The following is a 12,476-nucleotide window of genomic DNA, read 5'->3' on the forward strand; positions in this document are numbered from 1 at the left end:
CGGGGGCGGAGGCGCAGGGGACGCGGTCAGCTTGGCTACCGGGGGTGAGGGACTCAGCAGGGGCAGACCCGGAAGGCCCAGGCTGAGCCCAGCGTGGAGCCTGGCTGAGATCTGGCCAGAGGACCTCTGTCTGGCCCCTCAGCAGGCCGCAATGTGAGGAGGAAGGAACGCGTGCGGCCCGTCCCTGCCAGAAAGGGCGAGCAGAGGGGTCTGGGTGTGTGCAGGGCAGGGGCGCGTGGGAGAGAGAGGGGCACACAGGTCGGGTGGGAGGAGCTGACTCTTCCTGCCGTTGGTCGGCACCTGGGTTTGCTGGTTTCCAGGAGGATGAACTCAGGGGAGAAGGGACACTGAGGGCCAGCCACCTACATGTGCAGAGGGGCCCGGGGAGCCCCAGCGCTGAGCGTCCGGGGGGCTGTGCGGGCTCCCACCTGCCTCAGGTCAGCGGGAAGACGAGCTGGACAGATGCGGGGGCAGCACTCGAGTGGGCCGCTAAAGGGGAGCGCAGCTCAGCCCCAGGCCTGACCCAGCACCCCCTGCCCCGGGCTCCAAGACCTGGCCGGCCACCCAGCCATCCAGAGAAGGTGGAGTTAGTGTGTTCAGAGCCCGGCTCCCTTCAGACTATTACGAAGAGTGGGGAGCCCTCCACTAAGAGGCAGCAGAGCCCCCCGTGGTGCCTCTCACCAGGGCCGAGGGAGCACAGAGGGAATGAGACACGGCCACGGCCACGGCCACAGTGGCCTGGCAGTGGGGCTTCCCAGGAGAAGGGCATCTCACCACAAAAGCCCACAGGGAAGGCCCTGGGGACCCTCCTGCACCCCCCCACTCCACCCCCTGCCCCACAGCGGAAGGGCCCTGGGAGTCAGGCCCTCAGGACAGCAGGGGCCCAGAAGCATCCAAGAAAAAAGAGCTCACGGGGCTGGAAACCATCCCCAACCGGACACCCCGATTCTCTGACCCCACTTCTGAGAAAGTGCCCTGAGCAAAAAGTCTCAGAGACCAAAACATCCTTCCCAACTTCATTTTAATCAGGAAAAGTTGCAAACAATCCCCAAGGTCAGTTAGGACAAGGAGGTGGGGAGGGAGTCTTATGCAAATGCTCCTTGAGGAAATGCCCAGGGCCAGCAGGAAGGACCATGGGAAGGCAGGGAGGCTGGGAGGCAGGAAAGGAGGGAGGGAGGGAGGGAGGGAGGGAGGCTGGGAGAGAGGGAGGCAGGGAGGCAGAGAAGGGAGGATGGAATGGCAGTAACGCTCGGGTTTTTACAACGTGCTAAACTGCGCACGATCACCAGGTCTGTGAGCCGGCCGCGTGTGCACGGAGACACCACAAACACAAGCACGGCTGTGCCTGCTCCAGGCTGGCAGGGGAGACGCTGGTTTTTCCGTCCTCCGGTTTTGGCAAGTTGGCTATGACGCGTCCACGGCAGGGACGTAACCGAGTATGAGGCGCATGGCCGGCTCAGCTCTCGGAGGCGGCCCCCTGGACGGTCCTCCCTCTCCTTCCCCACGCCGCCATCGTGAGCGGGGGCCGGGGACAACCATGTCGGGCGGGACCACCTCTGTGTCCGCTGGGACGGTGGGCAGCACCTGCACCGCCCAGGGGCGGGTGCCCAGCTCAGCGGGAGGCGGCGCCCCCCACCGCCTGCCCTCACAGCTAGCGTGGCCCCGGGAGCCTCCCGGGGGAGTGGAGCGCGGGCCAAGCCCCTCATCAGGACGGCAGCTGAGATCTGATGTCTGGGGACTTGGCCAGCAGGGGGGTGTCCCACCGGCTCCACACGGTCCTGATGTTGGCCTGGGTTTCCTGGTGTCAGGCTTTGCGGGGGTGCGGGGGGAAGCGGGCAAGAGCTCGCCGAATCAAATGCCAGGCTCGCCAGGAAACACCCTCACAGACGCACAGAAATGCAAGTGACACACAGAAGTAACCACCGCGGATACGGCGCCCGCCGGGACGGATGGAGGGCCGGGCTGAGGAGGCCTGCCTTGGCCCTCCCTCCAGAGCCTGGCCTGGACCCGCTCGGCCACCGAACCAGGGCACAGCTCGGGACCCCAAGATGCTGTGGCCGCTGTCTCCCCTCCAAGGTGACTCATTTGATAAAGGCCAGACCTTTCAGGCCCATTAAGCACTTTCAATAAAAACTGGCCCCTGGCTGGAAATCCCCCTCAAAATCCCCTACGGGGCTCCGGAGACCAACTTCCTCCACCAGAGGCAGCTGAGGGCTGTGACGCCCGCACCACCTGCCCCTCTCCGCTCTGGCCGAGGCCCCGAGCGCCACCCTGCCCTGCGGGAGCAGCTGGGCAGGTGGGGAAGCCAGTGCGGGCGCTGCCCCCCCCCCTCCCCACAAGCTGCTGGAGGGACTGCATCCCCACAGAAGCCCTTCCACATCCCCTCCGGCCCTTCTGGCCTCGGCCCTCGCCGCCCCCACCCCACTGAGGGGCACTCTGGGCACTCAGGCTCCCGTGGCCAGCGCTTCGGCTCTTGTCTGGGCCGGGAGGCAAAAGGGAGCGTGTGTGCCAGGACTGACGGACGAGGCGGGGGCAATCCTGAGGCTAACTCGCCCTCCAGGGCCCCATGACCCACCCCCACCTGCACGTCCCCCCTCTGAGAATCCCTGGACACCCGGGTCAGGTTGTTTCTGGAGAAGGAGTTTCAGCCAGCCAGCTGGGGGCCCCGGGGACACGGTGTCTGGCCTGGGGAGTGCCACGGTGGCTAGGGCGAGGCCCCTGGAGGCTGTCAGAGGGGCCCGGACGGCCGCCTCCCGTGGCCCCCAGAGCAAGCTCACCTTCCACCTCGCATTGACTTAGAAAACAACAAAGATGGTTTTATGGGCTGAATTACGTCCCCCTAAGATCCATGCCGAATACGACTGTAGAGATGAGGCCTTTACAGAGGGGATCGAGTTAAAGCGAGGTCACTGGGGTGGCCCCGAACCCACATGACTGTGCCCGTGTGAGGAGGGGACATGACACAGACATGCACGGAGGCACGGCCGGGTGAGGACACGGGACAGGACAGCCTCTACCAGAGAGAGGCGTCCAGGGCTGGGAGAAGTGTCTGCTCAGAAGCCCGAGGACACGAACACAGGTTCCTAGTTTCCCCCAAAACGTGTCTTCTCCCCAGTAAGCTAATGGTGTCCTCCCGAGCCAGGAGGAACGGGTCCCTCCCTGGTGGAGAGTCTGAGTGCTCCTGTGGGACCCCAGGTCGTGTGCACGGAGTCCTTGGTGGACACAGAGACTTCTGGAGACATGTCCCACAGAACTTCCTGTTTTGGGCCAGCCCAGAAGTACCATGAGACACTTAAGGAGAAATATTTCAGTACTTCTGCTATCTGACCTCAGCCAAAACCAGGAAGTGCAGGGAAGCGTGGAAAGGAGGCAGAAGACGCTGAAGAGAACATCCAGAAAACACATTGACGTTTGTGTTCTGTAAAGACGATTCCAGGAATTTTTCTCTCGCCGTACTCCCTGCAGAACGCCCTTTTCTTTTGGACTCAAGAGCTAAGACCACATTCAGGGGCGCACGCGCAGACCAGGAGGGAGGCCAGGGGCCGACGGCTAGGTCGGGGGGCGGCCTCCAGAGGGGAAGTTACAGAGAGAGATCAGAGCAGTCAGGGGCGCTGTGACGGCCCCTCGGCCCCACATTCTCAGAGGCAGAGGCGTGGGGGCTGGGCCTGTGCCTTCGAGGAGCTTCAGGGGGTCCTGGGAGACTCTGCACAGAGACAAGACCCATGAGGTTGAGAGGCAGATGTCCTCTCGGGCAGCCCAGCCAGTGTGACCTTCAGCGAGAGTCACAGGGAACCTGAGGGCAGACTTACCACAGGCCCCGACCACCAAGATGCAGGAGGGCCTGAAAGCCATGGTCGGGGTGGGGGGAGGTGCAGAGAGAGCATCTGGGGTCCCCCCAGTGGCCCTCCTTGGGGCTGCAGGGCCTCTGGAGGGACCCTCGCTTTGCACCTCAGTTCCTCGCTTACAAAGGAGATCCTAGCGCCTACTGTAAAGGACTGAACGTGTCCTCCCCAGATTCACCCTGGCATATTCTAACCTCCAGCACCTGGGGATGTGACCCTATTTGGCATCAGGGTCTTTGCAGATGTGAGCATGTTGAAACAAGGTCACTAGGCTGGGCCTGCTCCACGGACTGGCATCCCTCTACAACACGGCGGTGTGCACGCAGGCACAGGGGAGCACGTCTCGTTGAGGATTCGGGCAGGGATGGACGGAAGCCTCTACAGGCCGAGCAACCGCCGAGCCGTCAGCAAACGCCAGCAGCTAAGACAGCATGGGACACTCTCCCTCGCGGCCTCAGGAGGAAGCCAGCCTCCCGACCCGTGACCTTGGACTCGTGGCCTCGACTACGGGAGTCTGCTGCGTGGTCGGTGGTGGCACCACGCCGATGTTCCGGGTCCACAGGGACAGTGAGATAAAATATGGATGGTACCTGGACTGTGGGGCCACACCCTGGAGACCCATGGTGACCTAAGCGATGGGGCCCCAAAACTAGAAGGTTCTGGGAAGCCTAAGGAATGGGGGGCAAATGTGAGCAGAGCCCTGAGGCTGACTACTGAGTAGAAACCAGGGGTGTGCCTGCTGGGCCCGAGGGCCGAGAGGAGACCCTCTGCAGTCCCGCACGGCAAACCCCAAAGCCCCCCTGGACAGGGTTTTGGTGCGAATGTGCCAGTCTCGTCTGCGGAGTCTCACACAGGTGTGACCTCACTGGGCCCTCAGAACGGCCCGAGGGAAGGGTGCCGGCAGCTCCCGAGGACACTTCTGCGGCGGCCCGTGGACAGGGCGGGCAGGCCACCCCCGGGCGCCACTGACCCCTGCACCCCACAAATCGCAGACGCTCCAGAGCAGCACCCAAGCCCCTTGGGGTCGCAGCAGTCGGGACCCTTCCGGCTTCCTGCTGGGCACATCCGGTCCCCTGGGTCCCGCCCCTCCGGCTGGAGAGCTGGGGGTCCCCGGAGCCGCCCCAAGCTTTTCCCAGCAAGGCAGAGGCGGGGCAGGAGACCCGGCCCCCTGCTGCCAGAGCAGTAGGCGGCACACCCTGCGGGGGCCCGCGGTCAGAAGCGGCACCCGCCCACCCCGTTCCTCTCCCTTGCTGCCCCCCACACGGCTCCCAGAGCCGGGCCACTGGCCCACGGCCCCACCCGACCGCTCGGGGGTCGTTTTTCTGTGGCTGAGGTGGTTTCCGAACAGGAAACTCACACTGCAAGATACGCAATAAACACAGTCACCGCTTACGCAGCGCCTGCCGGCTGGCACCTCCCTGATGCCATCCCAGAGGCTCACATTCCCGCGCGCATCCCGCAGGCCTGCACGCGTATGTAACACACCCGTGTGCCCACACACGTGTATGTGCCAACATACGCTACACGCTACCACACACACCTCCGTATGTGCAAGCACACGTACCTACACGTGCGCACACGCCTACACACGCAAATACCCACACGCGCACACACCTACAAGTGCACACACACCTAAACGTGCACACACACCCACAGAGACGCACATACCTACACACATACCTACCCATGCACACACACACGTGTACACACCTACATGTGCACACACACCTACTTGTGCGCACACACCTACAAACGCGCACACACCTACACGTGAGCACACGCACACACCCACACATACCTACGTGTGCACACACCCACCCACACATACATACACAAGCGCACGTAACTACACTCGCGCACACACCTACACGTGTGTACATATCTACACATGTCCGCACACCTACACACATATATACACCTACACGCACGCACATACCCACATGCACGCACACACCTACACTAACGCACACACCTACACACGTGTACACACCTGCACACACGTACACGCCTACACATGCATACAAACACACACGTACATAACTACACTCCTGCACACACCTACACGTGTGCACATACCTACACTCATGCACATACCTACACATGATTACACATACCTACGTAGGCACCTATGAGCACACATACCTACACACGCATACGTACCAACATGTACGCGCGATCACACATACCTATACGTATGCCTCTGAGCACACATACCAGCCCACGTGCACATACAGCAACATATACACACAACTGCACATACCTGCATATATACACAGGTGCACACATACCACTGTATACATACAGCCACACTCACCCCAAGCTCCCGTGAGCCCCGTGGGAGCCCCGTGGGCTGTTCTCACTGCCCCTTTATGGTCACGACAGTCTTGGGATCTGCTTGAGCAGGAACCAGGATTCAGGCCCTCCTGGCCAAACGCTGCCCCCGGCACAGGAGACGCCCTGGGCCCCGGGCGGTGCTGGTGGTGGTCAAGGGGCACGTGCTCTCAGCACAGACCAGCACGGACCGGTGGCACCAGTGGATGATGGAGCGCGTCTGAATTCCTCCAGAGCTCCAGCCTTTGCCAAGTCTACTCTGTCATCAGAGATGGGGACCTGTTGGCCTCTCAGACATCCAAAGCAACACACCTGTGGCTCCTGAAGCAGCTCCCCAGAGGTCGTACGTACACTCGGGGAGCACGGGTTCAGCCCCAGAGGTCACGCGGGTACTCAGGGAGCAGGGGTTCAGGACCTGAGGTCACATGTGCACTTAGGGAGCACAGGTTCAGGACCCGACTGGAGCCCCACAGCCCCCTGGGGGAAGTGGGCCTGTCTCTTTGGGGATGTCTGTTATAGAAAGCCCCTGTTCACACATGGGCAAACCCCGAGCACACAAACACCTAGAGTGCCCCCCCTCCGCCACACACACACACTAAAAGCTCTGTTTCTCTCCTGGATGGACAACGGTTTCCGATTTTCACAACACCCGGGACCCCTGAAGCCCCTCGCAAACAGCTCGCCAAGCCCCACCACAGCCCCCGCAGCCCTGGCACCAGGGGCGGACACACAGGGGAGGCTCAGAGGTGAGTCCGGCCAGGCTTCCTGAAGGTGTCTCTGCCGGCCCAGAGGTCTCCATGGCACCGCCGCTCCTAAGGACCTCTCTCCTGACCCCTACTGTCCACCCAGGATCTAGCTCAGGGCCCACATATGGCAGCCACTCAGCACAGAAGTGAATGAGGGACACGCAGGGTCACAGCCGGGGCTCTGGGTCACTTGTGTGTCCAGCACAGCTCGTGGGCGGGGGCAGCAGAACCACTGAGAAATGACCTACGAGGCCAAGAGCGGCTCCCTGGGGAGCACTGTAGACAAAGCCCGGCAAGAAACCCCCACGACCGCCTCACACCCACTAGGATCACACCAGTTATCTGGAAGGGACAAGTGTGGGCAAGGGTGTGCAGAGGAGAACCGTTCGCAGCCGGCGGCAACGCAAAACGGAACAGCCGCTGCACGCAACAGCACGAGGTTCCTCAAAACATAAACACAGATGCCACCTCTGGCATCTCCCGAAAAGAACTGACGTCAGGCACTTGGTGCCCATATAGCCGTGCTCACGGGACCATCACGCACAAAGCCTAAAGGGGGAGGTGCCGGAGCGAATTCAGACCCATCGTAGGCTGGGGGCTGGGGAGGGGAGAGGAGTTAGTGCTCTATGGGGACAGAGTCCCCGCTCGGGAAGACGGAGATGGGTTCTGGCCACAGACGGGGATGACGGGTGCACGCCACAAACCTAACCTTAACGCCACTGAAGTTTTAGAATGGCTGAGATGCTAAACTTTACGTTATGCGCATTTTATCACAAGAAGAAAAGAAGAACAACAACGATTAAAAACAAAGGAAAGCCTGATGAGACAGCAGCCTAGCCAGGAACCGTGGCAGGGTGACTCCAGTGCCATGGCGCCCTGACACCCGCCAGCCGAGGACTCACCCCGCGGCACTCTGCGCCTGGCAGTTCCCCTGTTCTCCCTCCTCCCGATCCTCAGAGCCCAAGCCTGTGGGGGTGGGGGTGAGGGAGCAGCACGTGGCACAGCAGGGGGCCAGGCCCCAGGGCAGGTAGCAGGGTCTCCAGTTACAGACGGCCCGTCCCACCGCGGACTGCCAAGGCATGGGCCTCCCCTGCACCCCAGCCTCGGGCGGGCTGTGACCCGGCCATCCACCCACTTCCTTCTTTCTACCGCCTGCCCGGATGCGGTGTCGGGGAGATCTGCTGACTCTCCAGACCCCAACCCCTGCTGTCCGGTCGGGCCGGCGAGGGAATGCTCACCTGAGCAGTTGTGCAAGCCCCGGGTTACAGAATCTACCTGTCGAGCCCACAGGTGCCGATTCAGGGCACACCTCACACCAGGCCCTATGCGGGGGACTCTGCCCCCGTATGAACAAGAATAGCCCCGTCCACCCCCTGGGGCTCAGCCAGAGGCACAGACCCCTGGATCGGGGGATGGAACAGGTCCCCAGCCCAGCCTGGGCCGGGGCCTATCAGTCGCCTCTTCTGAGTAACAAACTACCCTGATGCCTCTTGACTTACTTAAGACATCATTTTATCTGTTCGTGGTTGTGCGAGTCCACAATCTGGGCTGGTCGTCCCCAGACTGCAAGTGTGTCTGCGGGCATTTGCTCACCAGTGCAGCTGCCAGACTCGGGCACCCCAGCTCGCCACCCGGAGCAGGGCCTCTGGGGCTCCCACTCCCCGCCCCTAGGGAGCACTCGGCCTTGGACTTTGTGCGGCCAGCGCCTCCCACCCGTCCAGGCCGGCACAGCTGTGGCACCGTCCTCCCGCCGTGCACGCCCACTCCTTTCTCACGGTCCTTTCTCACACGGGGGAAGCACTTCCAGATCCAACAAGAGCCAGTGAGAACGTCCAAAGCCGCACAACCTTCCTGCTTCTGTGCATCAGAGAGGAGACACTGCAGCATCTGCTGGGCTAGAGCCAGGGCCGCCTTTCCAGAACAGTCTGTGCTGCTGGGAGCAGTGCCTAGGGGCTCAGCCTTGCCCTCAGCGTAGAGCATGTTAAAGGCGGCAGGCCACAAATCTCCAACTAGGCCTGTCATATTCGGACTGCAGGAGATCAAGAAAGTCTTGAAAAGAAGCCAGAGAAGAAAAAAAACACCTTACCGACCAAGGAGCAAAGAACGACCTCCCGTGTCTCCCCAGACACCATGTGACGGGAAGACGGTGCAGTGAATATTTAAAAGGGTTGGGAGATAAAGCCCACCAGCCTAGATGTCTACACCCTGGGAAATCATCTTTCTCAGACAAACAAAAATTGTAACGTGTTGCCAGTAGACCTGCCTCGCAAGAAACGTTAAAATCTCCTTAGAGGAACATAAGTCACTGAAGGAAAAGTTCAAGTTGTATTTCTCTTTTCCTTACTTGATCTAACGGCAGTTCGTTCAAAGTAACAGCGAGGAGGGTAGTCGTGATCATGACTGAGGAGTATGTGAAATGAACGACGGCGCTGTGCGAGGCTCGGGACGGAGGAGCAGGATGGTCGTGTTGCCATGAGGGGCCCCTGTACCTGGGAGCAGGCAGCGTTACCCGAAAGGGGATCAGGATTACCTGTAAATGTATTGCAAGCTGCAGGGCGACCACCGAGAAAGGTAAAAGAGAGAGAACCTGAGATGCTAAGAACGGAGAGAAAATGGAACCATATCAAATGCTCAGTTAAAACCGTGAAAGGCAGAAAAAGAGTGGAAGACAAGAACAAGACGAAGACCACGGGCAACAGAGTAACAAGGGTGGTAGACAGTAGGCCAACTACACCAGTCGTGTCTTGGAATGTCCAGGGTCCAAGTGCACCAACAGAAAGACAGAGGTTGTCAGAGTGGATCAGAAGACACAGCCCAACCATCCGTAGTCTACAAGAAACCTACTTTAAATACAGAAACACATTTAGGTTAAAAGTAAATGAAGAAAGACATACCATGTAAATGCCAACCAAAAGTGGAAGTAGCTTTATTAATTTCAGACACAGCATTTTAGAACCAAGGGAATTAGCAGGAATAAAGAAGGGCATTACAGCATGACAACACAGTCAATCCTCCAAGAGGACGTAACAATCCTTAACATAAATGTGCCTGATAACAGGGTGTCAAACTACATGTGGCAAAAACAGATAGATTGCAAGGAGAAACTATGAATCCACTATTACAGCTGGAGGCTTCAACAGCCCTGTCTCAGAAAAGGGCAGATCCAGCAGGCAGGAAATCTGTAAGGACACAGTCGAACTCAACGCCACCATGCATCAACTGGACATTGGGCACCTCTGTGACCACTTCATCCAACAGCAGCAGGAAACACTTTCCTCTCAGGCTCACCGGAGCACTCACCAAGACAGACCACGTTCTGGGCCATAAATACATCTCAACCAATTTAAAAGAATGGAAACCATACAATGTCTGCTCTCAGACCACAGTGGAATTCAACCAGAAATCAGTAACTGAAAGATAACTGAAATTCCTGAATACTTGGAGATTGGACAACACACTTGTAAATAACACAGAGATCAAACTAGTCTCAAGAGAAAGTTAAAAATGCTTCAAACTAAATGACAATCTGAACTTAAATTTTTTTTTTTTTTCAACGTTTATTTATTTCTGGGACAGAGAGAGACAGAGCATGAATGGGGGAGGGGCAGAGAGAGAGGGAGACACAGACTCGGAAACAGGCTCCAGGCTCTGAGCCATCAGCCCAGAGCCTGACGCGGGGCTCGAACTCCCGGACCGCGAGATCGTGACCTGGCTGAAGTCGGACGCTCAACCGACTGCGCCACCCAGGCGCCCCGACAATCTGAACTTAATCAAAATATGTGGGATGCACCAAAAGCAGAGCTCAGAAGGAAATTTATAGCATCGGATGCATATGCTAGAAAATAAAAAAAGATCTGAGATGGATGATCAGAACTTCCACCGTAGAAAATCTGAAAAGGAAAAGCATATTGTAAATCCAAAACAAACAAAGATGTAATACAAATTAGAGCAGAAATCAATGAAACGGCAGGGTGCCTCGGGGCTCAGTCGGTCAAGCGTCCGACTTCAGCTCAGGTCATGATCTCGCAGTTCGGGGGTTCGAGCCCCGCGCGGGTATCTGTGCTGACACCTCAGGGCCTGGAGCCTGCTTCGGATTCTGTGTCTCCCTCCCTCTCTGCCCCTCCCCTCCTCGTGCGCACTCTCTCTCTCAAAACTAAAATATTAAAAAAAAGGAAGAAGAAAGTTAAAACACTGGTCCTACCCAACTCCAAAAATTCGTATAAAGCCACCATCATCAAGACAATGTGGTAGGGGTACCAGCACAGCTAAATAGACCAACGGAACAGAACAGAGAGCCCAGAAATAGATCCACGCAAAAACAATCGAACTCGGACAAAGGCACAAAAACAATATAGTGGGAGAACTGTCTATTCTACAGAGGGTGCACGAACAACTGACTATTCACATGCAAAAAACCAAATCTTCACAAAAATGAACTCAAAATGGGTCACAGGCATAAATGTGCAATGCCGAACTATAAAACTCCTAGAACGTGACATCAGAGAAAGCGTGGTCGGCCCAGAAGGTGAAGCCTTCTTAGGTCAACACTGAAGGTACAATCCGTGAAGGACATAACTGATAAACTAAAATTCACCCACAGGAAAAACAAGCACAGAGCCCGCCAAGTGTGAGAACACAAGCCACCAACTGAGGAGACTTTGACAAAGCGCTAACATCCACAGGACTTTTTTTTTTTTTTAATGTGTTTTTAATTTATTTTTGAGACAGAGAGAGACAAGAGCATGAGCAGGGGCGGGGCAGAGAGAGAGGGAGACAGAATCCGAAGCGGGCTCCGGGCTCTGAGCCATCAGCACAGAGCCCGACGCGGGGCTCGAACTCAGGAACAGTTGAGATCGTGACCTGAGCTGAAGTCAGACGCTTAACTGACTGAGCCACCCAGGCGCCCGCCCCCACAGGACTTTTTAAATTCAACAAAATGAACAACAGATTTTAAAATGGCCAAAAGACCCGAAGAGACACCTCACCAGAGAAGACATACAGACGTCATACGTCATAGGGAAACGAAAATGAAAACGACAACGACGTCACCGTGCACCCGTGAGAACGGCCCCAACCCGGAACACCGACAACACGGATCGCTGGCGGGGACGCGGAGCAGAAGGAGCGCTCCCTCGCTGCTGGCGGGAAAGCAGAGAGGGGCAGCCGCCGCGGAGGAAGGTTTGCCGGTTTCTTACAAAACCGAACACGCTCTGACCATACGACCCAGCGGTCGTGCTCCTCGAGGTCTACCCAGAGGAGGTGAACGTTCACGTCCACACGACAACCCACAGGCGGATGTTTCCGGCAGCTTTATTCATAACTGCCAGACCTTGGAAGCCACCAAGGTGCCCTTCGGGAGGTGATGGGCAAACACACGGGTGCGTCCAGACGACGGGATGGTATTCGGCGCTAAGAAGGAGTGGGCCGTCACGCCACGAAGACACGGAGGGTCCGCGGGTGCATCTCACTAAGTGACAGCAGCCAATCTGAAAAGGCTGCATCCTGTACAATTCTATCTGTGCGACGTCCTGGAAAAGGCGGGACCATGGAGGCAACA

The 12,476-nt window shown here is 58.1% G+C and overlaps 1 long non-coding RNA gene across 1 annotated transcript; it reads right to left on the reverse strand.

Annotated features, from left to right (window-relative positions):
• Window positions 1-1,007: 1,007 nt before the first annotated feature.
• Window positions 1,008-5,480, reverse strand: LOC123610493. The gene is made up of 2 exons (XR_006718153.1): window positions 5,441-5,480; window positions 1,008-5,406 (listed from the first exon to the last, which is right to left on the reverse strand). It is a non-coding gene; the product is annotated as an uncharacterized LOC123610493 (long non-coding RNA).
• Window positions 5,481-12,476: the final 6,996 nt, after the last annotated feature.

The sequence above is a fragment of the Leopardus geoffroyi genome, chromosome C2, assembly GCF_018350155.1.
Source record: "Leopardus geoffroyi isolate Oge1 chromosome C2, O.geoffroyi_Oge1_pat1.0, whole genome shotgun sequence".
NCBI classification, from domain to species: Eukaryota; Metazoa; Chordata; class Mammalia; order Carnivora; family Felidae; genus Leopardus; species Leopardus geoffroyi.